This window comes from Lepidochelys kempii, chromosome 14, assembly GCF_965140265.1.
Source record: "Lepidochelys kempii isolate rLepKem1 chromosome 14, rLepKem1.hap2, whole genome shotgun sequence".
NCBI lineage: Eukaryota > Metazoa > Chordata > Testudines > Cheloniidae > Lepidochelys > Lepidochelys kempii.
The window spans coordinates 26,621,394-26,641,131 of NC_133269.1; the positions used below are offsets into that span (position 1 = coordinate 26,621,394).

The window sequence follows — 19,738 nt, forward strand, 5'->3', positions numbered from 1 at the left end:
TATGCCAAACCAACCTGATTTCCTTCTTTGATGGGGTTACTGGCTCAGTGGGTGGGGGGAAGCAGCAGACATGATTTATTTTGATTTTAGCAAGGCTTTTAACATTCCCACATAACATTCTCATAAGCAAACTAGGGAAGTGTGATCTAGATGAAATTAAGATAAGGTGGCTGCACAATGGGTTAGAAGACTGTACTCCAAAGAGTAGTTTATAGATTCATAGATTCATAGATACTAAGGTCAGAAGGGACCATTATGATCATCTAGTCCGACCTCCTGCACAACGCAGGCCACAGAATCTCACCCACCCACACCCACTCCTGCGAAAAACCTCTCACCTATGTCTGAGCTATTGAAGTCCTCAAATCATGGTTTAAAGACTTCAAGGTGCAGAGAATCCTCCAGCAAGTGACCTGTGCCCCACGCTGCAGAGGAAGGCAAAAAACCGCCAGGGCCTCTGCCTATCTGCCCTGGGGGAAAATTCCTTCCCGACCCCAAATATGGTGATCAGCTAAACCCTGAGCATATGGACAAGATTCACCAGCCAGATACCCAGGAAAGAATTTTCTGTAGTAACTCAGATACCACCCCATCTAACATCCCATCACAGGCTATTGGGCCTATTTACCATGAATATTTAAAGATCAATTAATTATCAACAGTTTGCTGTGCAACTGGGAGTGTGTATCTAGTGGAGTCCCGCAGGGGTCGGTCCTGGATCCACTACTATTCAATATTTTCATGAATGACGTGGCTAATGGAGTGGAGAGTATGCTTATACAATTTGCAGATGACACTGTGAGCACTGTGGAGGACGCAGGGGTGTAGGGCTGCTACAGAGGTCTGGAGCATCACTCCCAGACCTAAAATCCAGGCCAGAGCTACACTGGCTCCTCAGAAAACTATGTTCCAGCAGCGGCCATATCTTTCCTGCCCTGGAGCATTGGCAGTTGCCCCCGGCCTGTCTCTGCCAGTAGGCAGTGTGTGTCTGTGTGACTATGCTCTGCCTGTGTGTGTGAGCAATAGAGCTGTCCATGTGTGGGAGAGAGGGAGAGAGCTGTCCCTGTGTATGATGTATGTGCTTTCGCTCTGTGCGGGTATGTGTGTGCATCAGCGGTGTGTGTTTTCCCTGTGTATGTGAGCTGTGTGTGTATGTGCACTCTACCTGTGTGTGAGAGAGACAGAGCTGTCCCTGGGTGTGTTGTGTGTATCCCTGTCCCTGTCCATCTCTGCGATGCTGTAGGACGGAACTGGAGCCAGTGTGCCTGGCTGCCCTGATGTGAGCCATGGCCAGGGATTCCAGTGGCTGGCAGGGAATCAGAGCCCTGTGGCTGCAAGCAGGAGTGGTATAGCCATGCCATGGGCTGCCTGTGCCAAAAGGATCTGGAAACGAGAGCAGCTGCTGCTCTGGGTTTGACTCCGTTCTTGCTTTGCTTGGGTAAATCCAGAGCAACCCGATCCCCTGAAGCCAAAGGGCTGCAAGGTGTCTGGATGCAGAGAGAGCTGAGGACAGCTTCAGCCCGGGTTTTCCTCCACGAAGCTGAGCTTGTCCCCACAGCCTTCCAGCCCCTCAGCTTCTCAAGATCCAGTCCCCAGCTCTGTCAGCGTTCTCAGTCCCTCCCTCATTGCTTCACCAACCTGCCTCCATCCTCTTTGTGTCAGTGATAGGTGTGGGGGTGAGTGGGATCCTTTGGTTTTACTGAGGCGAAATGTGCAGAGGTGCTGATAGCAAACAAGGGGGTTAGGGAAGTGGGGCTGGAATCTCTGCCTGGAGGGAGCCGACAGGGATGGGGACTGTATGGGAGGAGGCTGGAACCTGCACTGGGGATTGAGGCCTTTCAGGGCTGGTGGGAGATTCCCTCTCTAACCTCACTGGGAGACAGAACAAACAGCCTTGGCTCTGCCCTGCAGGACAGAAGGATGCATGTGTAGTGGATGTAGGTGAAGAGAATGGAGAGGGAGAAAACATGCATGTGCATTTCTGTAGGGCTCCGATACTATAAAATGTAGCACTGTGTCACTGGAGGACAGGATTAGAATTCAAAACGACCTTGACAAACTGGAGAATTGGTCTGAAATCAAGAAGATGAAATTCAGTAAAGATAAGTGGAAAGTATTACACTTAGGAAGGAATAATCAAACACACTACTACAAAATGGGAAATAACCGGCTAGGCAGTAGTACTGTTGAAAAGGCTCCAGGGGGCCATAGTGGATCACCAATTGAATATGAGTCAACAATGTGATGCAGCTGCAAAAAAGACTAATATCTTCATGGGGAGCTTTAGCAGGCGTGTTGTATGTAAGACATGGGAGGTAATTGTCCTGCTCTACTCGGCACTGGTGAGGCCTCATCTGCAGTACTGTGTCCAGTTCTGGGTGCCACACTTTAGGAAAGATGTGGACAAATTAGGGAGAGTCCAGAGGAGAGCAACAAAACTGATAACATATTTAGAAAACCTCACCTATGAGGAAAAGTTTAAAAATACCTTGGTATGTTTTTTGTTGAGAAAAGAAGACTGAAGGGAGATCTGATAGCAGTCTTCAAATATAGAAAAAGGACAGTGATCAATTGTTCTCCATGTCCACTGCAGGTAGGACAAGAAGCAATGGGCTTAATCAGCAGCAAGGGAGATTTAGGTTAGATATCAGGAAAATCTTTCTAAATGTAAAGGAAGTTAAGCACTTCAGTAGGCTTCCAAAGGAGGTTGTGGAATCCCTGTCATTGGAGGTTTTTAAGAGCAGGTTGGACAAACACCTGTCAGGGTTGTTTCTAGGTTTACTTGGTCTTACCTCAGCTCAGGGGGTTGGACTTGATGACCTCTCCAACCTGACATTTCTGTGATTCTATAGTTCAAAATGTAACTCCAATCTCTATGTAAGAAATGTGTCTGTATGTGCTTCAGTCTCTCCTGTACAAATGATCAGCTATTGTCCTAGGGCACCACTGACATTCCAGGGCATGGACACAAGTAACAGTTTTGAAAAAAAAATTCTGCCCTGTGACCATTATCTGCCTTGTGCCCTCTAGGGAGTCTTTATCGATTGGTGACAGCTTGTTGGGGTACAATGAGATGGTAAGAGAAAGCAGCTCCGACTACGAAACTCTTGCAATGAATTTATAGAGGGTGCTTCAGCAAGTGAAAAATGAATGGACAGTACTAGTAGTCCTGTCAGGGACTTTCAGGTGTCACTGTTACTTCTCTAATACATTTGTGGGGAAAAGTCAGCTCGTTTTTGATCAGACATAGGTTGTCTATGTTCTAAACTGGCTGCTGCATGACTGATAAGCAGCACCGTGAAGAGAACTGTTGCCACTTCAAGCTCTGTTTTCTCTGATTATCCATGGTCTCAGTTGCACTGCCTGTCAGCCTTCTCTCCTATGGAGCCATTTGATCTCCTGTCCACCCTGTGTCCAGTGAGAAAACATTTTGTTTCCTATAAGATGAACATTTAGTTAGTTAATAAGTGTAAGAAGAAAACCTTGGCTTATACTGACCAGGGCATGAGGGGAGGGAGTGATCTGCATGGGAACAAACTGGCCAGCGCTGCTTGATGTGCTTCCGACCCCCTCCGCTAGAGCTGGGGAACCAGGGACAGCTCATTAATTGTACTGAACATGGCTAGTATTTTGATGAGCTCTAATTCCCAACAGGGGCTGGGCTTTGTTGCTTATGGATGTCTCAGGTCACAAGGTCACTCTGTCTGCAGCTGCTGCCATAAGACCGTTGCCACTGCTTCTCAACACAGGAATAGGCAGAACCTGAGGTTTCTGTCCTCTCTTATCCCACAGTTTGCCTTAAAGTTGTGTATCCATACAGTCTTGTCCTGGCACATCCCAAAGAGTTCAGGAGACTGCTAACGGGTTTCCAGGAGACAAGACAGGAGAAGCCCTCTGCAGCGGGGTGCTGGTGACGTTGGTACAGGTGATGTTTGATGCAGGGACAGGTTCTGACACATAAAGCTTATTTCATACCTGTTCTTTCTTCCCATTGCGCTTCAGGCCCTAATGTGTCCCCTGACTGCTGCCCCAGCAAGGGTCTCCTTTCCAGACTGATTAACCACACTATCCTGTGTGTGGTCTCTCGAGGGAGGGGCTGGTGAGGTTCTGAGACCATTCACATCCAGGGAGAGGGAGCTGCCTTTGTCTCTAACGTACACAGTACTTCCTGGGCTGCCAAAGAGCCTTGTCTGAGAGTCCCAAAGCTTGCTGGGGAGTGGGGCTTTCAATGCCTGTGAGTGAAGATGCTGAGGCTGGCAGCATGACAGAGCAGCAACCGTGAGCTGCCTGTTTCCCATGGCTCCCTCTGCTCATTTGCTCCTGGTCCTGCACTTTGTTCTGTCCTGGAATTTTCCCTATCTAGTCTAGTCCCCACCATGTTGCTGGCTTTAGCAGGGCTGTATGGAGACCATTGCCTAGATTTAGACCAGGGCTATTCAGACTTCATTCCCTTAGTTTAGTTGCCAGCTTCCAAGCTGCTCTCTTGAACTGGGAACTCCAACAGGTGGAAATGCCATCTGTGCACCTGCCCCACAGCACCTCTGGTCATGGGCCACATGGTATGCTCAGCACCTTGCCCAGCCCATGTCCATAGCCAGCCAGCCCCACTCACACAGCACAGCTCTGGGAGAAGAGCCAGGGAGAAGTCTGGGGAAGCAAAAACAGGGATGGAGCCACGTGGCAGGCCCACACGACTCATTTGGGTGCTTAGACTGCACTGTGGTGAGCACCAAGCCGGGGGTGTAGCTGGGCTGTTAAAGTCACAGTGCAATGAGGGCTGAATTCTGCTCCATGGTCCAGATACGAATTTAGGGCCAATACCACTCTGTGCAGTGGGTTCCCCCCACAGATCAGTGGGTTTGCTTGGGTTACCTCTTAAGTCCCCTATCATTGCTATCAATCTAGCATCTTCTAGGCACCCCTCAAACTAGACTGAGGGTCCACAAAGTGGGTGGCGTTTCTGCCTCCTCTCCTGGGGTTGCTGGGATGGTTCTCTGCTCTTCTCTGGGTTGGAGAGGGAACAAAAGAGACATCTGCTCCTCTCCCCACTTTTTGCTTCCTTTTGATAGCTGGGGGTGCTGCTGCTGCTGAGGCTGGCGAAGGCTCTGCAGCATGATATGGAGGTGGGGAGGTCTCTGTCATGCTCAGCACCTCCAGGACGAACTCCGTGTTGTTCTCCATTTTCCATTAGGGGAATATTTCTCCTTGGGCTGCTGCTATTTCTGACCTGTGTGCCTCCTCCTTCCCCATCCTCCTTTTTCTGTTTCTCTTCCCTGCCTTGTCTTTGTGTCTCTCCTTCTTTCTCCCCCCTCCCTGTTCCTTCCCACAGCAACTCCCAATTCCCCACTCCCCTCCACACCCAGGGGCTTCCCTTCCATTCCTTTCTCTAGCCCATCTGCTAAACAAGCAGCGGCAAAGCACTTAGTGTTGATATTTAGAGCATCAGCACTAGGCTCTAGGGCAGGGGTGGCCTCAGAGGGTGGCCACAAACTCTTACTCGTGGCTGCTCTCACACTTTTCCCTAAAATACTTAATTAGTTTTAGGAAAAACAAATAAATATGCACATGTACACGTCCAAATCATTGTAATTTATTTATTGCTAGCTAGTAAGTCTGTTGTGAAAAGTGATATTAACAAACATACAAGTAGCACTTTTCACAGCAGACTTATTCAGCCCTGGCAAGTTTGGGGACAAATTAAGCCCTGGATGGGAGGTCAGGGAGGCAGCGGGGGCCAGGGAGGCAATGGGGGGGGCCAAAGCCCCATCGCCGGAGGACAGAGCCTGAAGCCATGCACCTGGAGCTTGGGGCCTGCTGCCGTGCAGCCAGAGCCTGCCACCCTGCCATCCCAGGACTGAAGCCCAAAGCCTGAGACCCACTGCTCATGGGAAGATGGGGAACTCACCAGCTGCTCCTCTAATGTTGTGCCCCAGGTGTGTCCAGAGGGGGGCTGGGCCCCACCCCTGCTTACAGACCCAGCAGCCAACACCAAGGCAGTGCATCCAGGAGCACCATGAAGCGGGAGGGAGAGCCCTGGAACTGCTGCAGGGAAAGGAGCAGAACACGCCCACAGGAACTGCAGCAGGAAAAGGAGCCCCACACCCACAGCTCCTCCGGTGCGGCTGTACTGCCCCCAGCCCTGTTCTCTGGTGGGGCTGCTGTACAGACGGAGGAGACCTTGCGTGGAAGGGCTGGGGGCGGTACGGCTAGGCCGGAGCTGCCAGCGTGGGGCCACCCAATGGCCCCACGTTCTGTTGCTCTTCTTTCCAGTACACCATACCACCTATAAATATCTTGCTGGTACAGCATACCGTACCGTAGCGTACCGCCCTACTTGCACTGCTGATCCCCACCCAAATGATCACTTCTCATTCACTATTGAGCTGTCAACGCTCTCCTCTGATTGGCCCACGATCCCAGCCTCCATCACCACTTGTTATATTTTGAAAGGAGCCCCTTGTATGTTTTCACCCGGGCTGCCTTGTGCTTGGGCAGAGCTCCCCATGAACACCCCCTGCGCTACCTCATTATTCTCCTTCAAAACCCTCCTTTGCCATGCGATGCCTACAAAAACCTGATGACAGTCAGGAGGCTGGTGTGCTGTGCCGACTGCCCAGCGTGTTGCCCAGTGCTGTCTCTTTCTTTCCTAGCTGATTGGTCTGTAGACGTTTCCTGTTGTCTTGGACTTCGAGCTTCTGAGCTCTTTGGGACAGGGACTGTCTTTGTGTTCTGTGTTTGTACAGCACTAGCCCAGTGGGGTCCTGGTCCAGGCCTGAGATTCCTGGGCACTAAGAGAATGCAATTAATGATCAGAGCAGGGTTATCAGAAAGGGGACACGCTTCAGGCCCTTACAGCTGGTGCCAGGCTTGGAGATAGGAGTGTCTTCCGCAGAGCCTGGAGGAGCCCCATTGACAGTGGCTGTCTTTGACAAGAATGGGTCCAGTCTCCTGGGGTGTGAGCTGGTGGGGCCTGTTGTCCCTTAGCCAGGCAGCTCGTCCACACATTGTTCCCTTTACAGTTTTGCTTTTGTCAGCACTTTCCTCGCTTGGGCCATTAGGGATCTCCTTACACGAGAGACATCTGAAGCATTCCAAGGGGCAAATGGATTCCTTCTGGCACTCCTTCCGGTGTCTGTAAATTGCTGCAAATAACTAGCCCAAGTCTCTAGAAAAATTGTATCTACCTTTCTTAGTTTCATAGAGTTTAGGGGACCATCAAATCATCAAGTCTGGCCTCCTGCACCCAGACACCCCTATACTGAGTCAAAAGACTTTAGTTAAACCAAAATGTTTCAGGCCTCAGCAAACTCAGCTGTGCGCACCAGGCAGAGAACAGTAGAAAATGCCTGAGGCCCCTGCAGTGGGAGAGAGGCTAGCCTGCTGGCCCCGCCAGTTCTGCCTGAGACCTCGCCCCCCACATGCCATAGCCTTGAGGGCCCCCCCTCAACCAGAGGGAGCTGGAGCCCCAGCCCGCCTGCCCCAGCCGCCCTGGCTAGCTGGTCCCACCAACCTGGCCCCAATGCCAGGCCGGCCCCAGCACCGCTTTTTTTGCCTCTGTCTTCACGAACAAGGTCAGCTCCCAGACTACTGCACTGGGCAGCACAGCATGGGGAGGAAGTGACCAGTCCTCTGTGAAGGAAGAAGTGGTTCGGGACTATTTAGAAAAGTTGGACGAGCACAAGTCCATGGGGCCAGATGCACTGCATCCGAGAGTGCTAAAGGAGTTGGTGGATGTGACTGCAGAGCCATTGGCCATTATTTTTGAAAACTCATGGCGATCGGGGGAGGTCCCGGACGACTGGAAAAAGGCTAATGTAGTGACCATCTTTAAAAAAGGGAAGAAGGAGGATCCTGGGAACTACAGGCCAGTCAGCCTCACCTCAGTCCCTGGAAAAATCATGGAGCAGGTCCTCAAAGAATCAATTCTGAAGCACTTAGAGGAGAGGAAAGTGATCAGGAACAGTCAGCATGGATTCACCAAGGGCAAGTCATGCCTGACTAATCTAATTGCCTTCTATGACGAGATAACTGGCTCTGTGGATGAGGGGAAAGCAGTGGACGTGTTGTTCCTTGACTTTAGCAAAGCTTTTGACACGGTCTCACAGTATTCTTGCCAGTAAGTTAAAGAAGTATGGGCTGGATGAAAGCTGGCTAGACTGTCGGGCTCAACGGGTAGTGATCAATGGTTCCATGTCTAGTTGGCAGCTGGTATCAAGAGGAGTGCCCCAAGGGTCGGTCCTGGGGCCGGTTTTGTTCAATATCTTCATTAATGATCTGGAGGATGGTGTTGATTGCACCCTCAGCAAGTTTGCAGATGACACTAAACTGGGAGGAGTGATAGATACGCTGGAGGGTAGGGATAGGATACAGAGGGCCCTAGTCAAATTGGAGGATTGGGCCAAAAGAAATCTGATGAGGTTCAACAAGGACAAGTGCAGGGTCCTGCACTTAGGATGGAAGAATCCCATGCACTGCTACAGACTAGGGTCCGAATGGCTAGGCAGCACTTCTGCAGAAAAGGACCTGGGGATTACAGTGGACAAGAAGCTGGATATGAGTCAAGAGTGTGCCCTTGTTGCCAAGAAGGCCAATGGCATTTTGGGATGTATAAGTATGGGCATTGTCAGCAGATCGAGGGACGTGATTATTCCCCTCTATTCGACATTGGTGAGGCCTCATCTGGAGTACTGTGTCCAGTTTTGGGCCCCACACTACAAGAAGGATGTGGAAAAATTGGAAAACGCCCAGTGGAGGCCAACAAAAATGATTAGGGGACTGGAACACATGACTTATGAGGAGAGTTGCAGTGGGGGAGGTTTAGATTGGATATTAGGAAAAACTTTTTCACTGAGAGGGTGGTGAAACACTGGAATGCGTTACCTAGGGAGGTGGTAGAATCTCCTTCCTTAGAGGTTTTTAAGGTCAGGCTTGACAAAGCCCTGGCTGGGATGATTTAACTGGGAATTGGTCCTGCTTCGAGCAGGGGGTTGGACTAGATGACCTTCCGGGGTCCCTTCCAACCCTGATATTCTATGATTCTATGATTCTATGAGAGGCTGAGGGAACTGGGATTGTTTAGTCTGCGGAAGAGAAGGATGAGGGGGGATTTGATAGCTGCTTTCAACTACCTGAAAGGGGGTTCCAAAGAGGATGGATCTAGGATGTTCTCAGTGGTAGTGGATGACAGAACAAGGAGTAATGGTCTCAAGTTGCAGTGGAGGAGGTTTAGGTTGGATATTAGGAAAAACTTTTTCACTAGGAGGATGGTGAATCACAGAAATGTGTTACCTAGGGAGGTGGTGGAATCTCCTTCCTTAGAAGTTTTAAAGGTCAGGCTTGACAAAGCCCTGGCTGGGATGATTTAATTGAGGATTGGTCCTGCTTTGAGCAGGGGGTTGGACTAGATGACATCCTGAGGTCCCTGATATTCCAACCCTGATATTCTATGATTCTATGATTCTATGGATGTCCAAGGAGTGCTCAAGGTCTTTGATTTAACTTTCCAACTGATACTTTTTTTTATGAATCACACAACCACTAACCAGCATGCTCAGTAACAAAATCAACTCTTCTTTATAAGTAGGACACGCAACTGCACTCGGATGATGCTCTCCGAGGCCAAGAAGCCCTGAAGGAGCAGGTGGCCATGGTTGAGCACAGAGCTAACCTGTTGCAGGGAGAAACTGAGGAGCTACGGACAGCTCTGGAACAGACAGAGAGGAGCAGGAAAGTGGCTGAACAGGTGCTCATGGACAACACTGAGTGCGTGCACCTCCTGCATACCGAGGTAGCCCACATTGCAGGGCTATACACATTCATGGTTCTACAGAAACACAGAGTAATAACCAATAATAATTCCAGGATCTTTTCATATCCTTTCCCAGGACAAAGGATCAGAGACTCAAGAGCTACTTCAGTCTCTCTCTTTTGTAGAACACCACCCTTATGAGTACAAAGAAGAAGCTGGAAACCGATATTGCCCAAATCCAAAGTGAGGTGGAGGAGGCTATTTAAGAGGCAAGAAATGATAAAGAGAAAGCAAAGAAGGCAATTACAGATGTAAATGTTTCATTTCATTTACTTCTTTTACAGTTTAGCATTTGCCCTGTGTGCTGTGAGATAAAGTGTGTGGTGTCAGAGTCTAGATGAGAGATCTGTCTGCAGCCTTGTATAAAGATGCAGGAGGTCACACGAGGCAGTGGGGCTGGCGTGCCAGGGATCAATGCAGCCTTTAGCAGTTTCACAGAATCACAGAAATGAAGGGCTGGTGGGGAACTCAAGAAATTATTTAATCTGTTCCCCGCAATGAAGCAAGATTAAGTAAACCTAGGCCATACCTGACAGGTGTTTGTCTAACCAGTTCTTAAAAACCTCCAATGACAGAGATTCTACAACCTCACTAGGTAACCTGTTCTAGAGTTTACTATCCTTATAATTAGAAAGTTTCCCTAATATCCAACCTGAATGTCGCTTGCTGCAAACTAAGCCAATTATTTCTTGTTCTACCATGTGAACATGGAGAACAACTGATCATTGTCTTCTTTACAACAACCTTTTACCAGTTTGAAGGCTGTTATCATGTCCTCCCTCAGTCTTCTCTTTAGACTAAATTCAAGACTCCCTTTCAAGCTTTCCTTGTGTGTCATGGTTTCTAAACCTCTCATCATTTTTGTTGCTCTCTTCTGGACTCTTTCCAATTTGCTCATATCTTTCTTAAAGTGTGGTGCCCAAAGCTGGACACAACTCCAGCTGAGGCTTCACCAGTGCTGAGTAGACTGGAACAATTACCTCCAATTTGTGTGAGAAATAAAACCCAAACTGAGTACCTGTACTGAGCCCACAGGTTCCCAGATCAATATCAGTGTTTCTGTGTAATAAGTGCAGGGAGAGGTTACTGCTGTTCTACAGAATAGTATATACCACTAAGGAACAATTTGTGTTTAGTTACAAAAGAGAAGTTAAATCATAAATATTATTAAAAACATAGCTAAGGCCAACATATTAGTCTGGAAACCCATAACATCTCCAGGGGCAGTCAGTGAATGTTGCTGATACTTGGATTCAATTCATAAGGAAGACAACCCAGAAGAAAGGAGATAAAAATATTTACACAATTTAGAAATAACAGTCCCTTGTGGCTTCACAGAATAGCAGGTTAAATATTCAGCTAACTCGTGCACTTTGTACTGTGCACCTAACAACGGCCATCACCTTCCCCAAGAACTAGTTGCCTTGAACAGCTTACAAAATACTTCCTGTCCCTATGTAGCTAGTATCACCTCTTTGGGCAGCTAATATACCTGTTGAGCTAAGCTCTGCTGGTGAAGCTCCTAAGCAGCTAGCCCTTGTTCTGAAGTTAGTGGGCTTGTGGTGCGTAGGGATGCAATTATTGACCTAGCACTTGTGTGAGGCACAGCCATTCCTACACATACAGCTCAGAACTTCGTGGAATTTTGTATTGCGTTTTGCTGATCGCTTCTCGGCCTTTTGGCTAAGATTAAGCGTCTTAATAAAATTATTAGATCCTATCCACTCATTATACTCCACACCTGAACATAGCCATTATATGAACAACATACCCCCCATATCTCAATGTCTGTACTTTGACCCGTTAAACTTTTACCCCCAATCGGGGAGACTGCAGATTATGTATTCCTTATGCCACCCGTTCCGAAACCAAATTTCGCACCCCTTGATAATCTGTACCTTATTCCCTGATAACCAGAAACGTCTATGCTTAAACTCTGTACCGTTTTCTTTTTACTTCAAAATCATCTTAATAAAATTATTAGACCCTGCCTGTGCAGCTGCAAGCCCCACTCCAGAGCCTGGCAGCTGCGCCACAACGCCATCCAGAACCGCCTGGTGAAAGCCATCGCACTGCACCTGGGGGAGGTCGCTGTGAACTGCGCCATCCCCGGTACTGACAGCCAATTGTGACCTGATGTAGTAGTCACCAGCAAGGCCCAGAAAAAGATCATCCTCGTCGACGTCACGGTCTCCTTTGAGAACAGGACCCCGGCCTTCTGCGAAACCCGAGCTCGTAAGCTGGAAAAATACGCCCCTCTGGCTGACACCCTGAAAGCGAAGGGCTACGAGGTGCAGATGGATGCCCTGATTGTTGGAGCCCTGCGTGCTTGGGACTCCTGCAATGAGCGTGTGCTGTGGACCTGCAGGATTGGTTGATGCTACACATGGCTCATGCGGTGCCTCATGGTCTCGGACACCATCCGATGGTCCAGGGACATCTACGTCGAACACATCACCGGCCCCTGACAGTACCAGGAGGTGTGAGCTGGTACGACATCGTGCATCAACTATGAGAAAGGGACCGAGAGACTTTTTCCATTGGACCATATGAACTGGAACCATAAACTCACTGAACGTTAAATCTCACCAAATGAGGGTAAATCCACCCTCATCATTGTATCCACTCATTATACTTCACACCTGAACATAGCCATTATATGAACAACATACCCCCATATCTCAGTGTCTGTACTTTGACCCTTTAACCTTTTACCCCCAATTGGGGATATTGCAGATTATGTATTCCTTACTCCACCCGATCTTAAACCGAATTTTGCATCCCTTGATAACCTGAACCTTATTCCCTGATAACAAGAAACTTCTATGCTTAAACTCTGTACGTTTTCTTTTTACTTCAAAATCATCTTAATAACATTATTAAATCTGTTCTTATCAGTTTAATATCTGATACGTCCTCTATCTGAGGACTATATATTAAATGAATTGCACTTTGTAACTTTAGAGTCAGTTCTTTTCAAGTGTAGCTGTATTGCTCACTAAGGCCTATTATGATATATTCCCTGAATTTCCCTGGAGATCGTCTGAGCTTTGGAGACCAAAATGTGAGGCTGCACACACCCTAGTTTTGTTTTAAATAACATTTATATTGTTTTAAATCTTTTCCGCAACCTCAAAGGTAATCATAAAAACTGTCCGTGTCTCTGCATGAACAATGTATGCACATATACAGAACACACACATATTGACAAATTCTACACACCCTGTGAGTAGAGTTCATTTGATTGTGCAAATGCCCTGCTTCCATTATCACTACTGTAGTATCCCCGCTCTATCCCATTGCAAGTGGAAGGTCACCGTAATAAGCATTCAGCAAGCAGCTAATAAGGTAACAGGAATCCTGTGGCTGGAGTCATAAGCAACCCCTCAGACTGCCTGTATCTTTGTATCTGTTTGTCTGAGTCCCTTACTGAGTTCATTGTGTGGTTTACCTTTCAAGGCAGCCATGATGGTGGAGGAGCTGAAGAAGGAGCAGGACACCAACACTCACCTGGAGAGGATGAAGAAGAACCTGGAGCAGACGGTGAAGGACCTGCAGCTCCGTCTGGATGAGGCAGAACAGCTGGCACTGAAGGGTGGCAAGAAGCAGCTTCAGAAGCTGGAGTCCAGGGTATGTGCTCGAGCTGAAGGCTGGTGGTGACGAATACAATTTCAACCTCTGCCTCCTGTAGTAGAGTTGGTGCCTAATTTCTCATTTACTTCCCCAGATCCAAGAGCTTGAGTCCAAGCTGGAAGGAGAGCAGAAACAAGCTGCAGATGCCATCAAAGGCATTTGGAAATATGAACGGCGCATCAAGGAGCTGACTTTCCAGGCAGGTGCAAAAGAGAAAATCCACCTGAAATGTTTTTTTCTCATCAAAAACGTAAAGGTAAACTGGCATGGTCTCTTTTCAATAGGGTGAAGAGAACAAAAAGAGGTTACAGAACTTAGTGGATAAACTTCAGTTGAAAGTCAAATCCTACAAGAGAGAAGTTGAGGAGGCTGTGAGTCATTTAACAGGAAGAAACATTCATTTACAATTTGCCGAGATACCCACTTCAGCTCTGATACTGGATGCCAGGATGTCACTTCTCCTTGGGCTTAGTTCCTTTTGTGTTTTGGTTACAAGATACACAAGTCAATGTTCACCTCTCCAAATTCAGGAAAGTACAGCATGAGTTGGAGGGGGCTGAGGAACAAGCAGATATTTCTGAGTCTCAGGTCAATAAGCTTAGAACTAAGACCTGAGAAGTTACCTCCAAAAAGGTAAGCCATTAATGTTAGATGCAACTGTGCAGTTTGCACTGAATGCTTGAAGGTGGTTAAGTTGTCTTAGAAATCACAGCTATGCTCACCAGTAAGATAGACTCCAGGCTTCCCTATGACAAACAAAGCTTTTATCTTTTATCTTGGTAGTGCCATCGGTATGGCCAGTGCTCAGAAGCTACCTACAGAAGAGGGGTAGAAATAACATGATCACCCTAAAAATGCCTAATGTAACTTCCATTTCAGTAACTGCTGCCTCCCCATAATTTACCTTAACATATTCTGTATGAGTACCTGGTCAAAGCTGCGTTGCCAATTTCATTTTCCTTTTTTTCTACACTGCAGCCCTTTTCTGCTTGCATTTTTCATAGTATCTCCTACTTGCTTTCTTCTTCCCCGTCCAACCTTCTTAGCCCCTTTTCTTCTGAACACGAGGCAGTGGATGGGAGGGACTGACCCCTAGTGGAGCCTACCCACGCTGCTCCTTTAATTCCCTCACCTCTTCAGCACTCCCAGGGCACTAGAAAACCTGAGCTGGTAGAGCTGAGCGAATAACTGATTTCTCAGACCAAGTTTCACCCTGAAAAGAAACCTGGCTCAGGGGCGGAAATGAAAACCCGAAAAATAAATTGTTTTGGGTCAGGTGAATCTTTCCTTTGACCCCAAAGGTGGGGGTTTTTTCAGTTTTTTATTTAGTTTTCAATTGTTTGAGGGTGTTTTTCACCCCCCTTTTGTTCACACTTTTTTTGCTGAATTTCTAAATGAAACACCATTTTAAAATGAAGAAAACGTTAAATTGAAACCAACATTATTAATTATAATAATTATAATCATATTATATTTATTATATATTATGTTTATATAATGATTATAATCACAATCATAACTATATTATATTTATAATTATATTGTGATTGTATTATAATTATAATTAATAATATATTATTATTGAAAACAATAAATTGAAAACAATAAATTGAAAAATAATTCAGCTTTTTTTGAAGAAAAAAATGTTTTGCACAAAGCTATTTGCTGGATTTGACCTGAATTTGTGAGTTTCTGCCCTGGAAAATGCATTTTTAAGTGAATTTATTATTTGCTGGAAAATTTCTACTCATCTGTAAGGGCTGGATATTTCCCACAAGGTTACTGTTATAGCCCCACAGTTTACCCTTCTACTGCTCATTTTTAGGGATGGATTTCAACAGTAGCCTGTATAATTAGGGTTATAATTTTATGACTGAAACTATTTAAAGTACTAAATCCTGCCTTTGCATGCTCATTCAGGCAATTACATTTGGAATGCTGGCAGTTACGTCACATTTGCATGCCCATTCAGGCAGTTACAGAAGCTGTCACAGAATCACTGACATTAGAAATTTAAACGACCCATTAGGTTCACGCAGTGCATCTCATGGGGGCCAGGGCAGGATTATTCCCAAGTGATGGAACTTCCTCTACTGCCCTGTGGAAGTTATTCCACAGCCTAATAGATCTCATTGTTAGAAATCTTGTCCTGCTATTTAGCTGAAATTTTGCCTTAATAGAAGTTTTATGAAAAATGGTCTTTTTGCTAACACACCAGAATGGGACTCAGGACAGTCAGGTTCAAATCTTGGCCCTACCACAGGCTTTCTGTGTGATCTTGGGCAAGTCACTTAGGACTATATTCAGAAGGGTACTTAGGTGCTTAACTCCCAGTTTTAGGCTCCACTGCGATGCACAAAACTCCTGTCAAACCCTATCAGTGCTAAATGCACTCAGAGCCAATATGTTCAGGGTAAAAATTCCTTGGTGCCTAGGAGTCTGTTTCTGGGCATGTGCCTGGACACCTGTCTCCTGCCTAAGCCACAGAGTGATTCAGGAACGGGGGGAGGAGAGGCGTTCGACTGCCTATTCTCTGTACGGGGCCTGATCCAGGCTGAGGCTGGCTGCTGGATCAGGTTCCATTCAAAATCCAGTTGCCAGAGAAGGAGGTGGTGATAGCAGTGCCTACCTTATGCCGTTTACCTCCGTGGTTAGAGCACTCACCTGGGATGTGGGGTACCCAGGTTCAATTCCTTCTTAGGGGAGAAAGATTTTGAACACAGGTTTCCCTCCACTTAGGAGAGTGCTCTAACCACTGAGCTATGGACTAGGCTGATATGGGGCACTCTCAGTCTCTCCTGCTGAAGCTGTTCCACTGTGGATAAATAATTAAATGATCAGTGGCATGCTCAGATACTATAGTGATGAGTAGCACTCTAGAAAAGTCAACAAATTATTTTCTCCATTACATTCCATCTCTCCTAGGGTACCACACTCAATAACTCCTCCCCCCCGCCCCCCCGCAGCTGCTTACACCATTCAGAAACTCATAGATTGCAGTTCTATTTCCTCCTGCTGTCTCTTAGCAAAGCTAGACAGTTCCATCCAGCCTCACTGTGCTCCCCTGTGTGACTTTTGAATATGCAAACAAGTGAATGCAACAACACTTGCAAGTGCCATTTTAGAAATTGGCTGAGGGCAGCTGCAAATCCAATCTTAATGGCTAAAAGGAATAAACAATGTTTCTCTCTTTCTAGGTAGTAATAGAAAGGGATGAGTGAGCTTCCTTCAGGACAGAAACAGAAAATATGCATAATGTATATTTCCCCTGTTGCTGACTGTTTGTAGCTGTTGTGTGATCATCCCTCTCTTACACTTACAGAAAATAAAGTTCCCTTTGCTTACAGAGATGACCAGTTTCTTCTCTCTGTCTCACTGATGTACATGTGTCAATAAAGCAGTTATTTACTGTCTGAGTTGCTCAAAAGTGACTTCTGGGGAGAGTATGGGGTTTTTTTGCATGCAGAATTCATTTCATTGCTTTACTTCTACATCCCTCCACCAGAGAGCAGTCCAGGTGCAGTCTGTGAGCAGAGAGCCATCCCGGCTTTGGTTCCCAGGAAAGGGACACTGTTATTTCCAGGAAGTTCCAAGATGATGCTATATGGTCATGTACCTAAAAGAAATTTATCGAAACTGCTGCTCAGGCTACCCGACTCCACAGTGTAGCATCACCTACACAGCTGATTCGTCGTAGTGTGGCCAGCAGAGCAGACACGAGACACAAACTTCTGCAGCCATTCACTACTGTAAGAAAGAGCAATGAAGAAATGGCTCTTTTTTGGGATTCCAGAGGTTTTCAGGAGTGAGAGATCTAACAAGGCCAGTTGGCAAGTGGCAGAATTCTCAGCATACCCTCCCCTTTCCATTAACCTCACTACTGCAGCCATAAAACCCGTAAGTGCCGCCTCAGCTGTCTCTGCACTCTAGTTCCTTGGTCAGGAGTCAGAGTGGCTTTGTTATATCACTGAACGTCTCCCTGCCATTGAGGTTTGCTAGTCCTAGACCGTCTACAACTTTAATGATCCGATGGGGTAATGCGGGGGGGCTGGAACAATTTTTATAGTGGGGAGCTGAGAGCCACTGAACCAAACTGTAAACTGGGTATATAATGGAAACCACTTCAAGACAGGGGGTGCTGCAGCACCCCCTGCACCCTTAGTTCCAGCAGCTAAGTTGTGATGTACTCTACAGGGGCAACACCTATAAACCACTCCAGACGTCAGCTGGTGCAGGATGTGACTGCTGGGAATAAAAACCTCTGCTGCCAAAGAACTCCACTGGCTTCCCAGTGATCTCCAGCGATGGTGGTCTGTGTAGTGTGGCTCCTGGTATCTGAGAACCATCACTCTCTCTCTCCCCTACCCAGGGGCTCTGCTAGAGCTGGTCAAAACACAGAATTTCCATTCTGCAGGAAATTCCAACACTTTGAAACTTCCTTTCATCCCAAATTGGAATGAAAATCACAGTTTTGAAATGTTCTACTAAAGGACAGCTCAGAAAAATTAAGGTAATATTGAAATGACTTTAACAAAACAGTGTAGTTGTAGCTGTGTCGGTCCCAGGTTATTAGAGAGACAAGGTGGGTGAGGTAATATCTTTTATTGGACCACCTTCTGTTGGAGAGAGAGCCATGGATCCTACACATGCCTATCACAACATGTGATGTACCTCATCCAGTGGATTTACTACCTAATATGTGGGTCGAACCAATCGCTATGCTCTCCAATGAACTCACCCAGGAAACTGATAAAAGACAAAACCACCCTATCACTGTGGGTGAACACTTTTCACAAAGCGATCACTTTGTGTCTGACCTCTCAGTGTTCATCCTCAAAGGAAACCTGCACAACACTTTAAAAGGTGACACTGGATTTATGGCTTGTTACAACAATCTGTAACCTGCTAACCCCCCCTTTTTGACCTATGACTGCAGAGGTGTCTCTACCTTGAATGGACCCTTATAGTATGTGCTGACGACTTATGCTAAACAATCTGTTCCACCTTGCATTTTGCTGTGATCTGGGAGTACCTTTCCCAGACCTGAAGAAGAGCTGTGTGTGTCTGGAAAGCTTGTCTCTGTCTCTCTCACTAGCAGAGGTTGGTCCAATAAAAGATATTATCTCCCCACCTTGTCTGAACAAAACACTTTGTTTCAAAGATGTTGAAGCACTTTATTTTGATTCTATTAGCGTTACCACCAAACATCTCGATTTAGTCAAATCAGCATTTTCTGACAGAGAATAGTTTTATCGGAAAATTGCCAACCTACTCTAGGCTTTACATAGATTTCATCCTCTTGGGGCTGGGAGCCGAGCGTGCTCAGGAGAATTCTCTGCTCTGATGCTCAGTAGCCCAGTGCATCTGCTGCAGCAATGGGGCCCACGTGGATTATCTTTCAGGGTATCAGTGCCAGGTTTGACTTTCTGTCTATATTCTCAGGCTCTGGAGGTTGAACGTTTATTTATCTGAGGGAGAGTCCTGATGAGGTTCAAAGAGGACAAGTGCAAGGGCATCCTTTTGTCTCTTATAAAATGTGCACTAACAAGTAACCAAGCAAAGGAAAAAGAAGGGTTTGCCCTTGTTGGCTTTATCACCTGGAAAGAAGGACTGATTTTTTTAAAAAAATGTTGTTTGTAGAAAAAGCAGCAACATCATCATGTCTTCCCCTTTTTGCTGGAGACCTCTTTGGAAGACCCAAGAGCTAAGTAGGAGATTTCTCAGCCCTTAACTGAAGGGGCAGGAGGTGTTGAATCTGTAACACAAAGCTTTTCTCCCTAGTATTTCTCAGACATTTGAGTTAAACAGGTGACAACAAAACCAAAGACTTGTAAACAGCCCAACTAAAAATCCCTTCCCTAATCATGTGCTCAGTTTCACTTCCCTGGCACTTTTGATGCCTCGTCCCACTGGCTCTACATAGAGAATTCCAGGCAAGGCAGGGCTGACAGAATCCGAAACTAATGTAGAACACAAGCAGAAAACCCTTATATGTTTTGTTATTGAAACAAACCTTTCTGGCCCTTGTCTCCATACCTTAAGAGCGCACAACGCGAACTCAGTCTTTTACTCTTAGCAGGTCACCTTTGTTAAGGCTCTCTTGCCCTTGCTGCTGCTTTCCTCCCTGTTTTTGACTGCAATAAAGTGGTTTTGTTCTGTGAGATTCCCTGGCCCTTCACCCCACCTGGCTGCAGCACACGCACCCCTGGGACATGGAGGTTAGCACAGTGTAGAGGGTGAAATAGTAGTTGGGGCCTGTGGTTGGGCAGCACAGCCGAGGCTTCAGTACAGCTCCCG

General features: G+C 46.7%; 2 pseudogenes; both read left to right on the plus strand.

Annotated features, from left to right (window-relative positions):
- The window catches only part of LOC140898076 (myosin heavy chain, skeletal muscle, adult-like), a 28,064-nt pseudogene extending 11,402 nt beyond the window's left edge, over positions 1-16,662 (plus strand).
- LOC140898420 (U2 spliceosomal RNA) lies at positions 12,671-12,764 on the plus strand (annotated as a pseudogene).
- Positions 16,663-19,738: the final 3,076 nt, after the last annotated feature.